Source organism: Mus caroli, unplaced genomic scaffold, assembly GCF_978045245.1.
Source record: "Mus caroli unplaced genomic scaffold, Mus_caroli_1 scaffold_10, whole genome shotgun sequence".
In the NCBI taxonomy this organism is placed as follows: Eukaryota; Metazoa; Chordata; class Mammalia; order Rodentia; family Muridae; genus Mus; species Mus caroli.
The window spans coordinates 97,603,645-97,628,290 of record NW_028227265.1 but is presented as its reverse complement, the minus strand read 5'-3'; the positions used below and the strand labels follow the sequence as shown (position 1 = coordinate 97,628,290).

General features: G+C 37.1%; 1 pseudogene; it reads right to left on the bottom strand.

Annotated features, from left to right (window-relative positions):
• Positions 1-15,218: 15,218 nt before the first annotated feature.
• Positions 15,219-15,670, bottom strand: LOC110300189 (small ribosomal subunit protein uS17 pseudogene; annotated as a pseudogene).
• Positions 15,671-24,646: the final 8,976 nt, after the last annotated feature.

Sequence of the window (24,646 nt, the reverse complement as noted above, 5' to 3'; positions counted from 1 at the left end):
TCCCTGAGATCTTTCAAACACTGGACCACCAAATACACAACATATATCAGCTGATATGAGACTCCCAACACACTTTCAGAGGACTTCCAGAGTAGAGGACTTCCAGGTCTCTGTTCATTCAGAGATGATGCACCTAACCCTCAAGAGACTGGAGGCCCCAGGGGGTTTAGGGGACAAGTAGGGTGGAGAGTGGGGTCATCCATGTGGAGATGAGGTGTGGAAGGGAGGAGGTGTGGGATGTGGAGCAGTTGTAAGTTGGGAAGGGAAGGGCAGGGAATGGAATAAGGAGTGTAAAGATGAATTACAAATAAAATTAAAAAAAGAGAAATAGGTTGAAATACTTTTAAATTTCATATAGAAAAATTACACCAATATGTATGTCTATAATGCACAGTGTGGTTTAATGTGCCAAATCTATTTCTATATGTCATTATAGATGAAGGGATGGGAGAAGGTGAGGAAAAACAGAGGGGTGGGGGAGAGAGGCAGAGAGGCAGAGAGGCAGAGAGGCAGAGAGGCAGAGAGGCAGAGAGGCAGAGAGGCAGAGAGGCAGAGAGGCAGAGAGGCAGAGAGGCAGAGAGGCAGAGAGGCAGAGAGGCAGAGAGGCAGAGAGGCAGAGAGGCAGAGGCATAGACAGAGACAGAAAAAAGAGTAGCATCCTACTGAATCTTCTTTTAATCTCAACTGTAAGGAAAGAAAGCAATTAGGAGACAGTCCTAAGCATCCTCTAACACATTTTAATATTTTCTACATTAAGGTGCCTCTTAGCTTTTGAAACACCACAAACAAACATGTATAAGTTTAATGACATTTCTCTTAAAAAGTACTGTAGGGCAATATGAAATCACAAACTATAAAGTAAGCCTTGAGGTGCCCTGAAGCCAGAGGGCCACTACAGAGATCAGTAACTGTGCTAGATAAGTTCACAATAGCTTTTGATTGTAGGCATTTACTGCTATTACCAAGTTCTGATATCCATCTCTATCTTTGAACTCTTTTCTTTAAAAGTTATTATCTTTATTAGTCATAAAATTTAGGACTCATTGGCCTGGCTATTATATCCAACATTAAAATATACACTTGGGTGGCAATGACTCAGAATAGGCACTGAGACACTGCATGATTTGTGCTATAAAGAAACTATCAAAAGTTTTTCATCGTCATTTCAAGTGACAAAAGAGAGACCGAAATCGATTGTGCCGCATATGTTCACTCTGCCTTTATTATATCAAAATGATTTGGGAAATCCCATGGAATATTTTTTAAGCAGCATCTGATTGTTATGCTCAGAACAGCTTGGTATTATTTTCTGAATACCTTCCTTAAAATAGTTGAATGACTCACTTTTCAAAATAAATGATTACATACATTATTTTGTATGGCTCTGGCAGACAGAATCAAGAAGTTGTGGGAAAAGAAAACCAAACCATCTGCTTTTTCTAACAATAGACTTTGATAGAGTTGTTTATACCCCCAACTGCCTGGATCTCTAAATAGGATTGCAGTCCCTGGACATCTGACTGTTATATCCAATTTTCATATTGTGTATTGGGTTTTCCCAGAGAATACAGACAAATTCGGCTTTCCCTTCAGTTCCCCTCACTGCATCCAGACCTCACACGCGGTGCAGTGATGTCCAGTACAGAGAATGGTTATTAACAAAACTTTATTTTCAGACACATTACAATGCTTTCTTTAAAGATATGATGCATATGCCCACTAATTCACACAATGACTCTGACTTGTGCCTTCATTACCCCCCTACAGAGCAATCTCACAAGCCAAAACTTGCCCAATACCTTTTTCTGTAGGGTTCATGTGATAAGAACAATCATTATATGCTCCAATGGTTTAGAATATGAAATAAGGAATATTTGTGTGACATGAAAAAAAAGATATGATGCACATTTAGAATAAAATTGACTGACATATGCAAATAAGTAAGAACGATGTAACTGAAAACAAGAGGGACCTTTATTTTCACTGTGAGGCAGACAGCCACTGACCTGCTTCAGCAGGGTCTTTTGGACCTTTAATTACAGGAGTTGAGTGGCCAGTCCTCCCAGGGAAGGTATGTTCCATGAGTTGGGCCATCACTCACAAAAGCAAGGCACCGGATTGTTATTTCTTGCTATGCTTATTTAGTGTTCTCATGTCTAGGAGATCTTATGTAAGAAATCTAAGAAAATTACATGTACAAAAGTACCAACTTCAACTTGGAATCTGCGTTCCCTTGTTATTGCCATGTAACTGAGTGTGGGTTATATACTGAATTGGACAGATTTATCATTGGATTTGTTGTCTGTTCTACAGTTTAGTGGGAGCAGGAAAAATATGTTGTGTTATTGCATAGAAGAGAAACTCCACAGTTTCATCTACACGTCAGAGAGCTAGAAGAGCTTTTTTGAAGTATTTACCATAAAGAGTTGATACATGGTTATACGGATAAGTGGACTTAGCCTTGTTTGTACATTAGACAAAGTATACATTAGATGATGAAACATCACATGGCACTCAAATAATACATACAAATTATATATTTTTCTATATCATCTAAGAATAAATTATTAATAATTCAACAAGTAAGCGGGAGGAAATAATGGAGGTTAATGAAGGGTAAATATGATCAAAGTATACTATATGCATATACAAGTATCACAATTGAATATATTAGTTTGTAAAATTTATATATACTAATAGAAAGGGCATAGTGCCAAGAAAGGTATTTTCTCCTCAAGGAACTATATAATGCTTTCTCCTTTGTAATAATCAGGTGCTTGTGACCAAACAGATTTCATTCACTTTGGTTTGGAGTAGGCTCAGAGACAAACTTGTCAGCTACACAAGTGGACTTTAATTTGTTTTCTAATAGTTTTTCAACCAATGGAAACATGTCCCATATCCCCTGAAGTATTCATTTCATCATGGTTTTTATTGCTTGAGTAATCCCATAAGATACCTAAAATAATTGCTGACAAGTAGGTTAAGAGGTTGTATTAGCTGGCCAGAGCTTTACAGTAAGTACTATGAAATGGGCTGTTAAAACAACAGAAATTCATTCTGTAACAGTTTTATCCACCCTGTGTAAAATTTCCTCTGTGTGTGTGTGTGTGTGTGTGTGTATGTGCACATGTGTTTCATTGGTTTCATTTGTATTAATATATACATTCAAGTGTGTGTATGTACCCATGGAGACCAGGATTTGAATAAAGCATCTCCCCTAACTGCTCCACATTATTTTAAGATGAGGTCTTCACTCAAGCTGGAGCTCACTGACTGTCTAGACTGACTGGATCCTCCTGCCTCTCTGACTTCTCAGTCCTTCGATTACACGAGCTCATCAATGAGCAAGCTTTTTGCACAGGTGCTAGAAATCGGAACTCAAGTCCTCAGGCTGCACTGTGCTCTGTTCCTTCTCTGCCCTCAAAATTCCCTTTTGGATAAGAATGTGGTCAAGTTCTACCAGAATGCATCCTAATTACCTCATCTTAGCTTCATCACCTGCAAAGATACTATTGCTAAATAAAGTCATAATCACATGTTCTATGCCTTGGGATCTCAACATCTTTTGAAAATACACAATTTAGCTTATGACAGAGGTGGCAGAAAGAGTGAACAGGTAATTTAAGTGACTTCAAAGCTTATGCATTTTTTTCTCCTATCATGTGAGCTGCCTTGAGCCTCCCCAATTCAGCTCATCCTACACATTCTTTCTCCTATCTCTGCTTTCTGAAATATCATTGAGCTCTTCTACTATCTCTGGTTCTCAAATTACTAGATCAAGAATGAAGACAGCTGAAACAAAGGAAGATATGAGTGCCTTAACTCACACAGATTCCCTAACCTCAGAGCTTCTGCTTGTCTTCTTATCAAAGAAAAGGGTGGGTCAGGCCTCTGAGGGTATGGATTTTATGATGATCCCTGAAATAGAAATCATAACAGGATCACAAACCTTTCCTTCTTCAACCTAGCTATTCAAAGATTCCATCATCTTTCCCTTTGTTCCCCGTATATTTTTCTGTGTGGTACAGGTGATAATATTTTTTAGATAGAAAAAGAATAAATATAAAATGAGCACAGTCATGTTTGTTTGACTGTACATAGTAATTTTAATCATGAATCCTTCCTCTTTTCCTTCAAGTTTGGGCTGTGCAGAGACTACGGTAAGTTACTGGACCACAAGACAGTAGACAGGGGTGTCTAAAACTCCATGAGTGGCTGGGTATGTTTCCCATAGATGTAGCTTCCTAAACAAGGTCCTACCTCTGCTTTGACATGGAATTGCCAGCAAGAGTCTTAGGGCTTCATTAGGGTAGCAGAGAATAATGGCCCTGCAGTACTTTGGCCTTCTCATTTGTCACTGGCATAGTTTAGAAGCTGCCACCTATCTATCTTCATCAAGGGCACAAGAGACTTTTCCATCTTGCCCATTCCGCAATTACCAGCAGCAATGTTCTAGAAGGTGAAGCATCAGATTTCCTGGTGCTGCCTGCACACCGTTATCTGTTCTACTCTGATGTTACTTTCTCCCTGTACCCAGGAGCATACAGATGGATGCATCAGCTCATTTCTTTTAATTAATATAAAATACCTTTACATTCCTGAAGAAAGTCTGGCGAATGAAGATTTGTCAGCCTTGCCTATGCCCCTCTCTGCTTATATTCCTCAAAGGATATTTCTATACCTGAGTAGGACCTCTCTTATGATCCAGTTTATCCACAAAGCATCTCAATAGTGATTTTATAAAGCTTCTCCTTGTTGAGAGTCTGCCTTTCATGTCTCCTGTCTAGCTCTGCACTGAAAATTCCTATTAGGGATGATAATGGCTGGATTTCATCTCCTCAGCTTTCTCTTTGCATTTCTTCAGGAACAATCCTAAATCGTTTTTCTCTATGATGAATGCTTCAGCTCACTTGGAGGAAAAGTCATAGATTTACAAAAATGCCAGTGAGAAAGCCTCCCTCTTTCCCTTCCCCCTCTCTCTGATACACACACACACACACACACACACACACACACCCCACCCCACACCTACAACTACAACCACATATTATCACCTTAATTAAATAATGCTCCATAAAATTCCTGAGCATGCAGTAAAGGTTTAACATGGTTTCAGATACTTAGTGATATTATATATCATTGGCATATTTCTCACACATTTACAAAGAGGAAAGTTAAGCCTTAGAAGAAAGACCCCATTTTCTCATATTCTGTTATTGGTAATTGCCTAATTTATTCCAAATTGCCAAATTTATACAAACTGCCAAAACCTAAACCCACATGGTTCTCTACCTTTGTTTGTTTCAATCTACGAAGTTTTAAGTACTTGAAAAACATTTTCCCTTTGGGTCTTCTAAGGTTCCGAAGTGTCATCTGCCACTCTCCCCCTCTGAGATAGGCCACCACTACTCATTTTCCATAGGCATAGACCAACTCTTCTTATGGTGCTCTGATGCTAAGTATTGCTCATGCCTAGGGGTTGTAATGGCATACATAACCATCAGCAGTCAATAGCTTCTATAACACAGAATGAACAAGCAATCAGTAAGTCCCAGAACTTGTAGACTTCCAAGCAATTAAATTAAGATAAAGAGATTTGCTCACGTTTGGTGTTAATAATCCCTATTTCTCCAAGGTGAATCCATCTGGATGCAGTAAGTTAAGTGTCAGACCCAGAAGTGAGACCTGCTCAAGAAATGCACTGTAACCTTCCATTATGTCTGTGTCCAGCAAATTCCCCCCAATTTCTCTCATACTGGATCTATATAAATAGTGTGTTCATTAAAAACTACCTATTTTCTCTTGTCTACTATATTATTAGGGTGATAGGATGCTAGTTCAGCTGCATCAGGCTTTCACCATTAACTCAGAAAACACAAGCTCATATAAAAGCAGACATAACTCATGAACACAATATAGAGGTGACCTCATTTCCTTAGACTTGGAGGACTTCAGGTAAATTTTCTTGCCTCCAGTTCTTAAGAACTTAAGCTTAAAGAAATCATTAGCTCTTCCCATACTCCCCAGAATTTCTGCTGTTTCCTCTTTAACTGAAAACTCTGGGAAAAGGAATAGAATGGTGCTCAGAACTGTTGAAAGTTGGCTTAGGAGCATTTTGTTTCCACAGAGAATTTGGAAAGAAAGCAATTTAATAACATGGTACAATATCTTTTTTTGACACAAAAATAGCACTCTGCTACAAAATAAAGGCACCCCGTCAAAGGAAAGTGCAGATTAAAGGGGGACGCCTGTTAAAAGGTGTTTACATTATTGGTTTAATCACCTGACACAATGATGAATACATAACCTTACAGAATAGGCTGGAGGTTGGGCTGTTAATCACAAGATACACAAAGCCTGTTGCTCTTTTTTTTTTTTTTTTTTTGAGACTATGAGACAAATATACAAACAAGAATTATGCACGATTCTCTTAAAGTCTGAACTTGCAAAACTGTCTAGGACTAGAGGAAAATCTAGTAGTTGCAAGCCTATGGATATGCACATAATATGCAAAGGAAACGTAAAATATTCATAATATACAAAAGGAAATGAGACCATGCGCTTTCAGGAAAAGGTACATATGTCTTTTTGTCAGGATTCTTAATGATGCTATGTGTTAAGAACTATGGCATCTCTAGCTTCATAGGATTGAGTCTGCTATGGAGTTAGTACATCATAGTGGGAGTACAAGAGAGCAAAGCTGCTGAGCTCACGGTCAGAAGCATAAGGAGGGAAACACTGTGACCTCATGAACCCCTAAAAGGGCATCCTCACCACATTTTAAAAATATCCTACTAGGCTCTATCTCTTAAATTTCCACCACTCCACTCAGTAATTGTCTTTAGCTCCACCCAATTCCCTATGCATTTCATAGTTGAAGTTTTTTAGTAGATGAATAACATTACATTATAATAAATATAACACATCTTCATGATTTATTTTGTGCTGTTTCCATTTCCTGGCTATTGTGAATAGAGTAAATAATGAACAAGATGGAGAAGATATCTTAAGAATAAGACATGAAGTTCTTTGGGTATATATTTAAGACTGGTAAAGCTATATGATAGATCTCTTTTTAGCATTTTGATTTCCACCACCTTCTGAATCCACCAATGTGAGATACGTGTTTAGCACACAGGCATTTTGGGTACACTACAGATCCAATATATAGAAGAAGTATTTGTGGATTTCTCATAAGGAAAATCCTATTGTAATTTGCCATTTTCAAAAGAACCTTGGCTCTCTCTTGTGCCTTGAATGTAAACTTATCTCCTATATGCTTCAACACTTAGCCCCCATTTGGTGGCATAGTCAGAAAGGTTTTATACTGTTTGGGAAATAGAGCCTTATTGAAGGAAGTAGGTCACTTGGGGTGGGTCTTCAGACTTTAATCTGATCTCTGACCACAAATGCACTGGGACCAGACAGCTTTTTGCCCACACCAAACAGCATGTCTTCTGTAGCCATTATCTTCCACATGTGGTGAACTGTATCTCTCTGGAAGTGTAAGCCAAAATAAACCATCTCCCCCTCCCACTCTCCTCCTCCTCCTCCTCTTCCTCCCCCTCCTCCTCCTTCTTTTTTTTTTTTTTTTTTTTAGGTTTCTTTTAACTAGGTGTTTTATCACAGGAAAACAAATGAACATAATCCCCATAGAAAGTCAAATGATCTAGCAATTATTCTATAGACACAGCATACTGACAGAGAGATTAAATGCTACTAGAAACTAAAAGGTTCACTCTGATCCCAGACTCTACAATACATGTATTTGTATACATGGAATATGATGCTGCAGTGAGCTTCGTTGTGTTCTCCATGCATGGATTATAAGTGACTTTTAACTCATGGTACTGTTTATTTGACTGAGATTTCCCTTCATCTCTCTATCCGCATCTCAGTTTTTCCATCAGAGGTAAGAGAATATGTTGGAGTCATCTTTAGCTTCTCCTTTCAAATCAAATCTCTCATCAAACCCATCACTAGTTCATTCTCTCAGTTCTACCTTCAAAACATTCATAAATCTATTGAAATATATCATCCTTAGTACAAAATGTTGGTCTGAAGGATCAGTTCTCATATACGTTGGTCTGATTCTAAATCTTTCAGGTAGAACTCTCTGTTGGCCCTGATTCAGTATTATTTTCTCAACATAACAAAAGAGTATCCCTTTAATATCTTAGGTAAAACCATATATCACTCCCCACTCAAAATCTCCAATGACTGTTTTGTTTTGTTTTGGACCCCTATATTTTCATTGGCTTTGAAAGACCTGGGCAACCTATCAGCTGAGCCATTCCTTCATCTCCTGGCATCATTGTCTGATGTCCATAGTCACCCACCTTCATTTTACTCTGTCCTTGGAGACTTCCTAACATTCCAGGACACCTGACTGACTTCTACCTTGGGACTTTGGCACTGGCTACTGTCTATACCTATATATCTAAATCATTCCTTTACCATCTCAATTTTTCAAATGTCACTCGCTCAATGAGCCATACTTGCACTATTAAAACATTTCTTTCAATGTATTTTACCTCCCAAAATCTATCTCCCTTCCCTCTGTTGGACTCTTTAGTGTTTATCAATGTATATCATTATCAGCTGTTTAATTAGCTTCTTTCACCAACTGAAACTTTTAATTTCATCAAAGCAATGCTGTCTTTTCTTCTCCTCTCATATTCCTCACTTCTACAAAAGTGTGTGTGACAGTGTAGAAACTAAAGAAAAAGAGTCACTAACTGAATGAATAACATTTAACATACTGTCGGTACAATTGAGAATAAAATGCATTTATTAATCTTAGTATTTTTAAGTTAAGTTTTATTTTCTGGAAAGGAGAGGTAGATGAATCAGTCATGGACATCAATAATGGTAAAGGAGAGATAGACCATAATGTGACTCTTGCCAGTCTCCAGAAAAATTTCGGGGATGTTACATTATTGGCTATGAGTTTTCTAAAAGAATTTTGAGAACTGTTTTTATTAGATGTCTTCTTTATTTACATTTCAAATCTTATCCCCTTTCCTCATTTCCCCTCTGAACACCCCCCCCCAATCTTATCCCCCCTCCCCCTGCTCACTAGCTCATCCACTCCTGTTTCACTGTCCTGGCATTCCCCTACACTGGGGCATCGGGCCTTCACAAGACCAAGGGCCTCTGCTTTGACTGATGACCACAAGGATATCCTATGCTACAAAGGCAGTGGGAGACATGGGCCCATCCATTTATACCCTTTGGTAGGTGACTTAGAGCCTCTGCGGGTACTGGTAGGTTCATATTGTTCATCCTATGGGGCTGAAAGCCCCTTCATCTCCTTGTGTCTTTTTTTTTTATTCCCTCCATTGGGGACCCTGTGCTCAGTCCAATGGATGGCTGTGAGCATCCACTTCTGTATTTTTCAGGTTCTGGCAGAGCCTCTCAGGAGACAGCTGCATCAGGCTCCAGTCAGCAAGCACTTGTTCGCATCCACAATAGTGTCTGGGTTTGGTAACTGTATGTGGGATGGATCCCCAGGTGGGGCAATCACTAGATGGCCTTTCCTTCAGTTTCTGCCATAACTTTGTTCCTGTTCCTCCCATAGGTATTTTGATGCCCCTCCTAAGAAGGACAAAGTATCCACATTGTGGTCTTCCTTCTTCTTGAGCTTCATGTGGTCTGTGAATTGTATCTTGGGTATTCTGAACTTCTGGGTTAATATCCACTTATCAGTGAGTGCATACCATGTGTGTTCTTTTCTGATTGGGTTATCTTACTCAGGATGACATTTTCTAGTTCCATCCATTTGCCTAATAACTTCATGAATTCATTGTTTTCAATAGGTGAGTACTACTCCATTGTGTAAATGTATCACATTCTCTCTATCCATTCCTCTGTTGAAGCACATCTATTTTTTTTAACCAGCTTCTGGCTATTATAAATAAGGCTGCTATGAACATAGTGGAACATGTATCCTTCTTACATGTAGGAGCATCTTCTGGGTATATGCCCAGGAGTGGTATAGTTGGATCCTCAGGTAGTACTATGTGCAATGTTCTAAGGAACTGCCAAACTGATTTCCAAAGTGATTGTACCAGCTTGCAATTCCACCAGCAATGCATGAGTGTTCCTCTTTCTCTGCATCCTCACCAGCAGCTGCTGTCACCTGAGTTTTTGATCTTAGCTATTCTGACTGGTGAGAGGTAGAATCTCAAGGTTGTTTTGATTTGCATTTCTCTGATGACTAAGGATGTTGAACATTTGTTTAGGTGCTTCTCAGCCATTTGATATTCCTTGCTTGAGAATTCTTTGTTTAGCTCTGTACCTCAGGGTTATTTGGTTCTCTGGAGTCTAACTTCTTGAGTTCTTTGTATATGTTGGATTTTAGCCCTCTATCAGATGTAGGGTTGGTGAAGTTCTTTTCCCAATCTGTTGGTTGCTATTTTGTCATATTGACAGTGTCCTTTGCCTTACACAAGCTTTCCAATTTTTTGAGGTCCCATTTGTCAATTCTTGATCTTAGACCATAAGCTATTTATGTTCTGTGCAGGAAATTTTCTCCTGTGCTCAAGTATTTGAGGCTCTTTCCCACTTTCTCTTATATTAGTTTCAGTGTATCAGGTTTTAGGTGGAGGTCCTCGATCCATTTGGACTTGAGTTTTGTACAAGGAGATAAGATAGGTTTGATTTGCATTCTACATGCTAACCACCAGTTGAATCAGCAACATTTATTGAAAATGCTATCTTTTTTCCACTGGATGGTTTTATCTCCTTTGTCAAAGATCACGTGACCAGAAGTGTATGAGTTCATTTCTGGGTCTTCATTTCTACTCCATTGAAATACCTGCCTGCCACTGTACCAATACCATGCAGTTTTTAATCAAGATTGCTCTGTAGTACAGCTTGAGGTCAGGGATGGTGATTCCCCGAGAAGTTCTTTTATTTTTGAGAACAGTTTCCTCTATCCTTTTTTGTTGTTGTTGTTGTCATTGTTATTCCAGATGAATTTGCAAATTGCTCTAACTCTATGAAGAATTGATTTGGAATTTTGATGGCAATTACATTGAATGTATAGATTTCGTTCAGCAAGCTGGGCATTTTTACTATATTAATCCTACCAATCCATGAGCATGAGAGATCTTTCCATCTTTTGAGATCTTTGATTTCTTTCTTCAGAGACTTGAAGTTCCTGTCATACAGATCTTTCACTTCCTTAGTTAGAGTCACACCAAGGTATTTTATATTATTTGTGACTATTGTGAAGGGTGTTGTTTCCCTAATTTCTTTCTCAGCCTGTTTATCCTTTGAATAGAGGACCTACTCTTTGAGCCACTGATTTGTTTGAGTTAATTTTATATCCAGCTACTTTGCTGAAGTTGTTTATTAGGTTTAGGAGTTCTCTGGTGGAATTTTTTGGGTCACTTATATATACTATCATATCATCTGCAAATAGTGATATTTTGACTTCTTCCTTTCCACCTTGTATCCCTTTGACCTCTTTTTGTTGTCTAATTGCTCTGGCTAGGACTTCAAATACTATATAGAACAGGTAGGGAGAGAGTGGAAAGCCTTGTCTAGTTTCTGTTATTAATAGGATTGCTTCAAGATTCTTTCCATTTAGTTTGATGTTGGCAACTGATTTGCTGTATACTACTTTTTACTATGTTTATGTATGGGCCTTGTATTGCTGATCTTTCCAAGACTTTTATTATGAAGGGGTATTGGATTTTGTCAAATGCTTTCTCAGCATCTAATGAAATGATGTGGTATTTACTTTGAGTTTGATTATATAGTGGATTACATTCATGGATTTTCATATATTGAATGATCCCTGCATCCCTGGGATGAAGACTACTTGATCATGATGGATGATCATTTTGATGCATTCTTGGATTCTGTTTGTGAGAATTTATTTTTTGCGAGAATTTTATTGAATATTTTTGCATCAGTATTCATAAGGGAAATTGGTCTGAATTTCTTTCTTTGTTGGGTCTTTGTTTGGTTTATGTATCAGAGTAATTGTGGCTTCATAGAATGAATTGGGTAGTGTTCCTTCTGTTTCTGTTTTGTGGAATAGTTTGAAGAATATTAGTATTAGGTCTTCTTTGAAGGTCTGATAGAATTCTGCACTAAACTCATCTGGTCCTGGCCCTTTTTAGTTGGGAGACTATTAATGACTCCCATTTCTTTAGAGGGTTATGGTACTGTTTAAATCATTTATCTAATCCTGATTTAACTTTGGTACCTGGTATCTGTCTAGAATATCTAATCCTGATTTAACTTTGGTACCTGGTATCTGTCTAGAAAATTGTCCTTTTCATTCATATTTTCCAGTTTTGCTGAGTACAGTCTTTTGTAGTAGGATCTGATGATTTTTGGATTTCCTCAGTTTCTGTTGTTAAGTCTCCCTTTTCATTTCTGATTTTGTTGATTTGGATAATGTCTCTGTGCCCTCTAGTTGGTTTGGCTAAGGGTTTATTTATCTTGTTGATTTTCTCAAAGAACCAGCTTCTGATTTTTTTGATCCTTTGTATAGTTCTTTTTGTTTCTACTTGGTTGATTTCAGCCCTCAGTTTGATTATTTCCTGACTTCTCCCCTTGGGTATATTTGCTTCTTTTTTGTTCTAGAGCTTTTAGGTGTGTTGTCAAGCTGCTAGTGTATGCTCTCTCCAGTTTCTTTTTGGAGGCACTCAGAGCTATGAGTTTTCCTCTTAGGACTGCTTTCATTGTGTCCCATAAGTTTGGGTATGCTGTGGCTTCATTTTCATTAAACTCTAAAAAGTCCTTAATTTCTTTCTTTATTTCTTCCTTGACCAAATTATCATTGAGTAGAGTGTTGTTCAGCTTCCTCGTGTATGTGGACTATTATTTATGTTGTTATTGAAGATCAGTCTTAGTCCATGGTGATCTGATCAGATGCACGGGATTATTTCAATATTTTTTGTACCTGCTGAGGCCTGTTTTGTGACCAATTATATGGTCAGTTTTGGAGAAGGTACCATGAGGTGCTGAGAAGAAGGTATATTATTTTGTTTTAGGACATAATATTCTATAGATATCTGTTAAATCCATTTGTTTCATAACTTCTGTTGGTTTTACTGTGTCCCTGTTTAGTTTCTGTTTCCAGCATCTGTCCCTTACTGAGAGTGGGGTGTTGAAGTCTCCCACTATTATTGTGTGAGGTGCAATGTGTGCTTTGAGCTTTAGCAAAGTTTCTTTTATGAATGTGGGTACCCTTGCATTTGGACCATAGATGTTCAGAATTGAGAGTTCATCCTGGTAGATTTTACCTTTAATGAGTATGAAGTGTCCCTCCTTATCTTTTTTGATAACTTTAGGTTGAAAGTCAATTTCATTCGATATTAGAATGGCTACACCAGCTTGTTTCTTGCAATCATTTGCTTGGAAAAATGTATTCCAGCCTTCTACTCTGTGGTAGTGTCTGTATTTGTCCCTGAGGTAGGTTTCCTGTATGCAGCAAAATGTTGGGTCCTGTTTATGTAACAAGTCTATTTGTCTATGTCTTTTTATTGAGGAATTGAGTCCATTGATATTAAGAGATAATGGAAAAGTCATTGTTGCATATTGTTATTTTTATTGTTAGAGCTGGAATTCTGTTCATATGGCTATCTTTTATGTTTGTTGAAAGTTTACTTTCTTGCTTTTTCTAGGGTGTAGTTTCCCTCTGTGTGTTGGAGTTTTCCCTTTATTTTCCTTTGAAGAGCTGGATTTGTGCAAAGATACTGTGTAAATTTGGTTTTGTCATGGAATACCTTGGTTTCTCTATCTATGGAAATTGAGAGTTTTGCTGGGTAAAGTAGGGCTGGCATTTGTGTTCACTTAATGTCTGTATGACATCTGCCCAACATCTTCTGGCTTTTATAGTCTCTGGCGAGAAGTCTGGTATAATTCTCATAGGTCTGCCTTTATGTATTACTTGACATTTTTCCCTTACTGCTATTAATATTCATTCTGTGTTTTGTGCATTTGGTGTTTTGATTATTATGTGACAGGAGGATTTTCTTTTCTGGTCCAAACTATTTGGAGTTCAGTAGGCTTCTTGTATGTTCATGGGAATCTCTTTCTTTAGGTCAGGGAAGTTTTATTCTATAATTTTGTTGAAGAAATTTACTGGCCCTTTAAGTTGGAAATCTTCACTTTCTTCTATACCTATTATCCTTAGGTTTGGTCTTCTCATTGTGTCTTGGATTTGTTGGATGTTTTAGGTTAGGAGACTTTTGCATTTTGCATTTTCTTTGACTGTTGTGTCTATATCTTCTATGGTATCTTCTGCACCTGAGATTTTCTCTTCTATCTCTTGTGTTCTGTTGGTGGTGTTTGTATCTATAACTCCTGACACTTTCTTAGGGTATCTATCTCCAGGGTATCTGTCTCATTTTGTGATTTGTTTATTAATTCTACTTCAATTTTTAGATCCTGTATGGTTCTGTTCAATCCCTTCACCTGATTGACTGTGTTTTCCTGTAGTTATTTAAGGGATTTTGTGTTTCCTCTTTAAGGTCTTCTACCTATTTTCCTGGGTTCTCCTGTATTTCTTGAAGGAAGCTATTTATGTCCTTCTTAACGTCCTCTATCAGCATCACGAGATGTGATTTTTAAATCCAAATCTTGCTTTTCCAATGTGTTGGAGTATCCATGACTTCCTGTTATGGGAGAACTTGGTTCTGATGATGCCATGTAGCCTTAGTTTCTGTTGGTAAGGTTTTTGCACCTTGCCTTTTGCCATCTGTTATCTCTGGTGTTAGTTGGTCTTGCTGTCTCTGGTTTGAGCTTGTTTCTCCTGTGGGCCTGTAAGCCTGTGTCAACACTTCTGGGGGACCAGCTCTCTCCTGGCGAGACCAGTGCACAGAGGGCTGCAGAATAGCCCCACCTCCTTGTTGCAGATGGAGGCAGGATGGACTCTGTCCCAGCTGCTCTGCAGCTTCTGTGGCCTGTGCGCTCATGGCTGGTCCCACCTTACACAGTCACCAAATCACCAGAGAGAAAATGGTGATCTCACCTTTGAGTCCGGGGGTCAGAGAACTGCCTGTAGACAAGCTCTCCCCTGGCAGGAATCATGCACAGAGGGCTGCAGAACCAAATATTTTGAGTTTTAAAAAAGACAATGAGCGATTCACTAAGATGACCAAGGTCCTCCAGGTTAGAGCTGGACATCGTCAACAGATCAACCTAGTCTTTTTTTTTTTTTGGTTTTTTTTTTTTTTAATTTTTTTAAATAACTTTATTTGTTCTAAGGCATTGGCCAGAGTCCCCTTAGAACTTCTGAAACTGCTTCTTGGTGCCAGCAGCCTTGGTGACCTTGAGCACATTGAATCGCACAGTCTTGCTCAGGGGCCTGCACTCTCCAACTGTGACAATGTCTCCGATCTGTACATCCCTGAAACAGGGGGACAGGTGCACAGACATGTTCTTGTGACGCTTCTCAAAGCGATTGTACTTTCGGATGTAATGGAGATAGTCCCGGCGGATGACGATGGTCCTCTGCATCTTCATCTTCGTCACGACACCAGACAGGATCCGACCTCGGATGGAGACGTTACCAGTGAAGGGGCATTTCTTGTCTATGTAGGTGCCCTCGATGGCCTCTTTGGGTGTCTTGAAGCCTAGACCGATATTTTTGTAGTACCGAGGGAGTTTTTCTTTGCCGGTTTCTCCCAGCAGAACCCGCTTCTTGTTTCAGATCAACCTAGTCTTGAGAAATGCATGCTACAGATAGTATATCTTAAAAAATAATTTGACCTTGAAGTTTTGGATATTTGAACAAGCCTTGGGAAGAGGGAGGAAAGTAGTAAGTACTTTCCCCAGCGCCTCCTAACATGATGGCAGTGATGGAAAGTGAGGTCACAGGGTTAATAGCAGGCACACGTAACAACCAGCCTCCTAGATTTTTCTTGGCATTTTGAGTCACAGTCTATATTATTTTACACAATTCTGTCACAGGATGTCCCCTCTTCAATTAATACCATGACCAATTATTATTACACAAACCAGGAACCTGGCCCACCTAGCTATCACAATCAGCAGTATTTGCTTATATTCCCTGTACCTAGAACTAGCTCTGCTTCCTGCTATATTTATCACCTTAGTAGGTGGTTATATTTATAGACTATCTTCTAATTTTTTATGCTGTACACATCAACAGTTAAAACTTTAAAAAAACTATTAATAAAGGATTATGAGACAATGTGATAATTCTGCACATTCACTTATTATGATTTTTGTATCAGGAATCACTGAAAATATTTCCTTGTTTCTCTTAATTGTGTAGACACATATGCATAATATATAATGGTATTTACATGTACATGTAAATGATTCATATAAGTACATATATAAAATCTAATCTAGAAAAACACTTAATGTTTGAACTATTCACACAGGAAAACTAAATAATGCTGGCCAAAGCTTATTTATATTCAATCAATATCCTACCAAAGCTATATTTTTTCCCTAGCATTTTGTTCTGCCTCTCTCATAATTAAACTTGTTTGAAACTCTTATAGTGTTAATGGGTTGGTTATATAGATGAAATTGTGTCTTGATGTCTGCCCTCAATGTGACTTAGATTTAGCTGGGAAAACATTGAAGTTCAAGCAAGTTTCAAGAAAGTCATCTTCCTACCTACTGGAAAACTGAGTCCACATTCATTTCTACGAAGTGGCCTGTTAACCAAGGAAGTAGGCTATGTTTAATGATTTGAGGGGCTAATGCAAGAGGTAAATTCTTTAAATAAAATCAAATGGATGGAGAAAATTACTACAGAAATAGATTGGTCTAGGCTGTAGTGAATCAAATGAGGTATTTTTAAATTTTGTTTTGTTGGTTTAACTTTAAGGATGCTTCATATCTGTTACGAGATTTTCCTCATTTCTATTAGGTTTAGGTTCTAAGGTAGGCAGTAAATAGGAAAATGAATCAATGTTTAAATGTATGCAGAACTGGATGCAGTTGTTAGATGCACAATTCTGCATTAGTTCAACTTATTTTAGTGCCCACATATGAAAGAGCTCATACTATATTTAGTTATTTTGGGGATGACATTTTTCTTTATGAAATAACTCTAGTTCCAGCTTGATGCACATGGCAGGATTTCATTTTCCTTTATAGTTGAATAATACAATGAATAAATATATAATACGCATTATCCATTCTTCTTCTGATGGGTAATGATGATCCATATCTTTGTAACTGTGAATATTGCCATAAGTCATATGAGTGTGCAGGAATTTGTTTGTTATTCTTATTTCTATTTCACAGAATATATCCCCAGGAGTAAGATAGCTGAATCATATCCTAGTACTATTTTTAGTTTTCTGAGAAATGTCCATACGTTTTCATAATGGCTATACTAAATTACTACCTCCAACAAGGTATAAGTTTTCTGTATCCTCACTACCACAGTACTTCCAGAAATACCACTTCTAACTGGAATAAGATGGTACTTAATTGTACCTTAGCTTTTTATTTCCTTAATAACTACTTATATTGAGTGTTTTCATACACTTGCATAATGAGGTTGATACACCTTTCCATGATGTCTGTGAATGGCAGTTTCAAACAAAAATAGTGTGAATGAAATGTAAGGGAGAAAAAGGACTCACGCTCTGAAACATCAAACACTGCAATGAAATCCTTTTTGGTGTCTGAAAGGATAAATAGCTACCTTTTTTAATGGATAAATTTGCTTTGCATTGCGAAATAAAAATAATCCCTACTTTAGCAGCATAATACAACCCCATGAACATCTCAGCATTGTGTAGTCAAAATGTAGACAAGCACTGCTGTTTCTGTCAAGTAATTAGTAAATTAAAACCAATGTGATGACTTATATAGGGACTCTGAGAGGAGAGTGTATTTCCATTAGCTTGTCAACAGAATCCAGCTCTAAATGCTGGAGGTCTCAGCTTCAGATTTTTCTCTTTCATCAAACTACTGACATTGTCCACAGTCTTTCTCAGGTGGCTCCTCCAACTTTAAGCATCAACAAGCTTGTCAAGGCTTGCCTTTAATTTGAATCATTCCAATTTTCTCTTCTGCTTTCCTTTTGTCGTGACCACAAGAAAGTCCCCTCATTCCATCTGCTTGTATAATTAAGTTAAATCCACGGATACAACCTGCCCTGTATAAGGTCACTAGTTTAACTTAACCTAACACACTCATGGAAGTAAGATATCAAAGTAATCAGAAAACCTGAATGTGAATCACATGGAACATAAGGTACCACCTGTAGAATTCTATCTGTTGAGCAATTAAGTGAGCCCAATTTTGGAAGCTCTAAGACCTAAGCATAATGATCACCTTGACAGGCTGTTAAACATAATGTCAGATTACACAAATAGTTTTATGCCTATGGAAGACATAATAAATGCATATCTATTTTCATGTAATACAGAACCACTGGCCAATGTGATTAGACAACATTGACTAGAATATTATGAAACAAAATACAAATTGTATGTCAAAAACAAGCTAACATAGCAAGAGATGTAGGTCAGTGGTAGACTGCTTTTTGTAGAATACCCAAGGCTCTGAGATAAATACTTTACAGGAAAAAAAATTCAATTAAGCCCAAACTCATACAACCAAACTCATCTTGGGAAGCTCAGTGATAACGTGAGAAATAGGATTCATGTAAGAGATCAAGTTATAAGATAAAGCAAAACTCTTTCTCTCCTAAATATACAGATATAATATTAAGGATAATCACTTAATCAAGCCAGTTTTCTGCCATCTTTTTCTTTCTGCATATTTATTTAGTACAAGAACTTAAACTTTAGGCTTTAGGTTAACAGATTCAACACACAAAAATAAGTGATAGAATTTTAGTAGGTTAAGCAAATAATAATAACAAATAATACTTCCAATATCTCATACAAAAATGACTTTTCATGCCACCACTGGTGACCCACATTGCTCTAAGAGCCAAGCAAAACATGGAGAATGATATCAGCTTATGGACAATCTAAAAGCAACCAAAGAGCTTCGTTCACCTTCCAACTAAATAAGAATAATAATTTACACTAGTCTCACAGGAGATTTTATTTCTGTTCATCCACTTAGATGCACTTAAATGATTATAGAAAACTTTTACTGTCAGTCAAGTGTCTAAGGCATCAAATGAATTGCTACTGAAATATTTTAGGACAAATTAAATAAAAAGCCTTCATGTGAAAAATTGCTATGAGTATCTATTGAGAATCATCACTCAATAATTTGAGCACAATACTTGACATGAGTAGGCTTTTTAAAAGATGACTATCAGCAGTAATTAATACTTTGAAGGCCATCTTGAAGTTATTTCTTCTACCTCCTTTTCTCTTATAAATATCTGACTTCATACCTACTTGAATAATTGTTTTTATAAGAATGGTTCATATACAGTTGTCAATAGTCTACAAAAAATCTTTTATAAGCTAGATGAAGGAAGTTCGAAGGTGCCTTAAATAGGTTGTTAAAACTAAGAACTTGTGTCATATTTGAGAATTATACTTTCAAATCACTCAATCACGTTCAATGTTTAATAAGGCACTTACATTAGTTTGCTTTAAGCTTAGTACTTACACATGATTTTCTATTGTCCTTCAGACAAATATACCACCAACCACCAACCACCAACCTTTCTATAGTCCCTTTAGGCACAATGTTTTACACCATTCCATTATACTCCATTGTGTTGTTTGTACTTTTGATGCTAGGGTAGAACCGAGAGCCTTGTGTGTGGTAAATTCATGGTCTGTACCAAGCTATACCACGGTACTCCTCCACTGTGTTTATCTTTGTTAATTTCCAGCTTAGATGTTTGTGACTCTGTTCTCTCTTTGGTAAATCTTATGTATCAATAAATAATAAACATATCGGTAGTTTATCATCTAGATTTATCAGAATTTTTTTCTGGGTTTAATTTTCCCTAGAGTATTACTGTTTTTGAAAGTGAAAAAATGTTTTAAAAAGTCTTACTTTTACATAAATATTGACTTTCCACTTAAACACATATTCACAGGCTTACCTATTATTGGTGTCTTGCATTAATGTGATTTTTTGCTGCAATCAATGAGCCAAATTGATCATTATGATATAGTCCCTATTTTAGACAGTTTGTTCTTTTGTTAATGTTAAACAGTTCATTGATTTTTTTTAATTGAAAAACAATGTTTGCATCCAACATATTTGATGTTTCAAGTCACACAAGTTCTTATCACTGAGATAGGGAAATGAACAGTGGATCATACTCCTAACAGTACACAAATTTCAACAAGTTCATAATATCATGTTTTCACTGTTCCAGTAGAATACACACTAAGTCCAATGCCTTAAAATACTTCTTTTGCTCTTTCAGTGTTCTCCTTCCTGTACCCAAACCCCTGGCAACCACTGTTTGATTGTTTGTTTGCTTGCTTATTAGTTTTATTTTCTTAACATCTCTTTGCTTTTGCCCTTTGCTGAAAAGCTCAGTTATAATCAGACTGGGTTGCTTTCTTAGTCCAGCTTCTTTCACTCAGCATTATATGCCTGAAGTTCTTTATTATTCTTGACTTGCTAGATCATTTCTATTTATTACAGATTACCTTTTCATTGAATACAGCTCACCTTTACTAATATTTTGTAAATAAAATTTGAACCTTAAGTAAGAAGAAATTGGTCTAGCCTTTATATCTTATTTTAGCAAAGTATAAAACTACATGTTTTAAGTACTTTTGCTTTAATAATATATTGGCTTTTTCATTCCAATCAACTGCTAATAATTATGGTAGCAATTCCATTCTTGTTCTGTTCCCATGCTTTTTTCTTTGAGGTTGTACACTACAAAATAATTGTCTAGGTAAGGCTCATTTTCCTGTTTTGTTTTTGAAATACTTCTATTCGAATTTTATTTAAATTCTTTAAAATTTTTATTGAAAAAAATTTATTTGGAACGTTAACATTTTGTAAATCTCCCCATTATTTTATTTTTCACTTCAATTATTTATATCGCTTATTTAACTTTCATTTTCTCTGCAAGAGTTCCTCAAAGTAATTTTTACTCTTATGGATTTGTGAAGATATTCATTGGGCCAGGTTTGCTGTTATTGCTGAATGTTCAATATGAACATAAGAAAAACGTTTTCTGGTGGAGGGTCTCAATTAACATAAACAGTTGAAGAAGATACTTGCCAACTTACCAATATCTTGAGCCAACATATCTTTACTTTCCTTTTAATTTTAAAGTGATCACTTTAATATTTATAACTTTATCCTGAGATGGACTATGTCAAAAGAGCCTCATTACATAACAATAGTCAGATATAAAATTTCTAGAGACATTGGGGTCAAAGTTACTAAGTAATTTTGAAAAGTAATAGCATCTATAAAACTAAAATTAAAATAAGCTTCAAAGAAGTGCCATGTTCAAGTTGAGAAAGTGGTTTTCCCCTACACTCATCTGGGTTAAATTTTAGGGTTTTATGTTGTTTTGTTTTGATTCTTCCCATTCCAAATCCCACCCCTTTTCTGGTTTTGCTTTGTCAGTAGAAGATGCTTAAATACAACAATGTCCAGTAATGACCAGCATACATAATATTCAGATCTTCTCTTTTAATAACATTCTCGTATTAAAGGAATCAGAACTCCTAGAAAAACTAGCCACCCTAAAGATTAGGGCAGGAAATAGACAAGATGGAGCAGCAGAAATTTATAGTTCCAGAATATATTGTAGTACTTAGAGGGAGGGAGAAAAGGAGGGAGGGAGATAGAGGAGGAAAGAAATAGACAGGGAGAGAGAGGGAGAGAGAGAGACAGAGAGAGACAGAGAGAGAGACAGAGAGAGACAGACAGAGACAGAGAGACAGAGAGAATGTCAATACAATCAATAAGATATAGAAGCCAAAGGCTAAAGTTGGAATGATTTCAATAACAAAGTAAAACTAATTAGTGACCAAATTATAAAATGAACATCTGAGAATTTACAAGAATATAAATGAATGATTAAATAAACAAATGTATTGTTTAGAAGAGAATACTTACCCATGACTAATAGTTCTGAAGAATTTATGTAGCTATTACATATATCCTCAAGGAATAGGTACCAAAAAATTAGCCAAATAATTAATAACTACCAAATGTTTAGGGATCAATGACTTTTTTTCTGAAAAGAATACTAAAGAAGGAGAGCAAATGTGACTTTGCAGTGGAGACATCTGAGAACACTACTTCTACCTAAATATCAACAGAGTTATTACCTGAGCAGTGTTTCTCAAAGCTGATAATGTCAGGGGTTAGAAAAATGGCTCAGCACTAAAGAACAGTGGATGCTCTTTTGGGGGATTTGGCATTTTAGTACCCACAGGGCAGATCACTCTGGTTGTAGCTCAGTTCCAGGGGATCTCATGCCCTCTTCTGACCTTCATGAGTACCAGGCACACAGGTGGTATGCAGACATATATGCAGGCATAACATTGATACATATGTAAAATAATAAAAAATGAAAGAAAATGAAGTGGCAAAGTCATCAAGGATAATCTGTGAAAATGTCCCTCTCCCAGGAAGCTGAAGATGACAAGAACTAAATGTAATGTGAATACTGGGTAAAACCTTGCAAGAGAAAAGACACGTTAGAAAAAGTAAGAAATCCAAATAAAATATTGACCTTCCTTAAAAAAACATAGGTATTTACTTGTTAATTATAATAAGAATGTCACACTGATAATCGAGATGATTCCTGGGCATGTGAGTTTCTGCACTATTCTCAGAACTGTTCTTTACAGCTAATTTGTTTTGAAAAACTTGCTTATTCAACTCTAATTAAACTCAGTAGGTCATACACATAAACAATACCTGAAAGTTGGGGTAGGGGGCAGGGAAGAAAAGGAATTCTGTGAGAGAGGAAGGGCAAGGAGAAACATAAAGGGAAAAAGCTACCAAGATGCATTTTATATATGTATAAAACTGCCAACAATGAAAAATAAGTAAACAATGGCCATTTTAAAACATGATTATTATGAATATCCCAATGTGAATCAGTTCATTTTAGTGGTACGTGCAATAGTGAAGAGTTGAAAGCCACTCCAAGGGCCAAAGAAGTAGTTTGTAAATTAAAGAAAGTAACTTTAAAATCAGTTTTATATTTATTATTTTTAAGATCCATGTAAATGTTTTGTCAGTTTAATGATTAAACATAGATTCCTCTGTGGTGGAGCCAAAGTAAGAAAAGTAAAGGGAAATTTGTTTCGCAATGTAAATCTTTTTGCACCATTTCACGTATTAATCACATCTGTATGAACTTGTTGAAAATAATTATTGTATAAAAATACATAAGAAATTGAGGACATAAGGATCTATTTTACGTGCAAAGGATCTTTATGACATTCCAACAATATACATTGGGGAATATGTTCCAAGACTCCCAATAGATGTCTAGAAGCAGACCGTCCGAAGCCCTGTGATCATTTGCCTTCAACACCTGACTTGAACACTTTCTATGAACTGTGTTAGTAAATTCACAGTTGGCTGTAGAGCAAAATGGCTACAAATTTCTTTTGATTCTATACAACTACATGGAGAGAGTAGTTGTTCTTACATAGATGTTTAGGACCTCAGTAAGTGATACTTTCCTATATATTAAGCCAAGCCTCCCCATCTTCTACTATAGCAAGAACACATGAGAGCATCTCTTTGGCATAGGCTAATCACAGGGTCACCCCTTTTATAACTGGGTTCACCAATTAGTAAAATAAAGGGCACTTGAACTCAAGCACTGAAGTCGTGCAACAGTTGATCTCTTAATGCAGTTATCTGCACACTGCAAAGAAACATCTTAGAATACCCAAGATATAAGATACAATTTGCTAAACACATGAAACTCAAGAAGAACGAAGACCAGAGTGTGGACACTTTGCCCCTTCTTAGAATTGGGAACAAAACACCCATGGAAGGAGTTACAGAGAGAAAGTGTGGAGCTGAGACAAAAGGATGGACCATCTAGAGACTGCCATATCCAGGGATCCATCCCATAATTAGCCTCTAAACGATGACACCATTTCATACACTAGCAAGATTTTGCTGAAAGGACCCTGATATAGCTGTCTCTTGTGAGACTATGCCGGGGCCTAGCAAACACAGAAGTAGATGCCCACAGTCAGCTATTGGATAGATCACAGGGCCCCCAATGGAGGAGTTAGAGAAAGTACCCAAGGAGCTAAAGGGAACTGCAATCCTATAGGTGGAACAACATTATAAACTAACCAGTACCCCGAAGCTCTTGACTCTAGCTGCATATGTATCAGAAGACGGCCTAGTCAGCCATCAGTGGAAAGAGAGGCCCATTGGTCATGCAAACTTTATCTGCCTCAGTACAGGGGAATGCCAGGGCCAAGAAGTGGGAGTGGGTGGGTGGGTGAGTGGGTGGGGGAGCAGGTGGGGGACTTTTGGGATAGCATTGGAAATGTAAATGAAATTTAAAAAAAAAGAGACATTTCACATATGAGAAGCACTGAAGGAAGTTAAAGATTTCATTGCACTGCTGAGAATGAGACACAATTGGAAAACCAAGAATTGTTTACTTATTTAATTTCCTAGTTAGCATATTTTGGCTACCTTTGACAATGAGTATCTGATACTTCAGAAAGTGACACCAGAGACAGCTAGGGAATGCTTAACAAAGTCAGAGAAATGC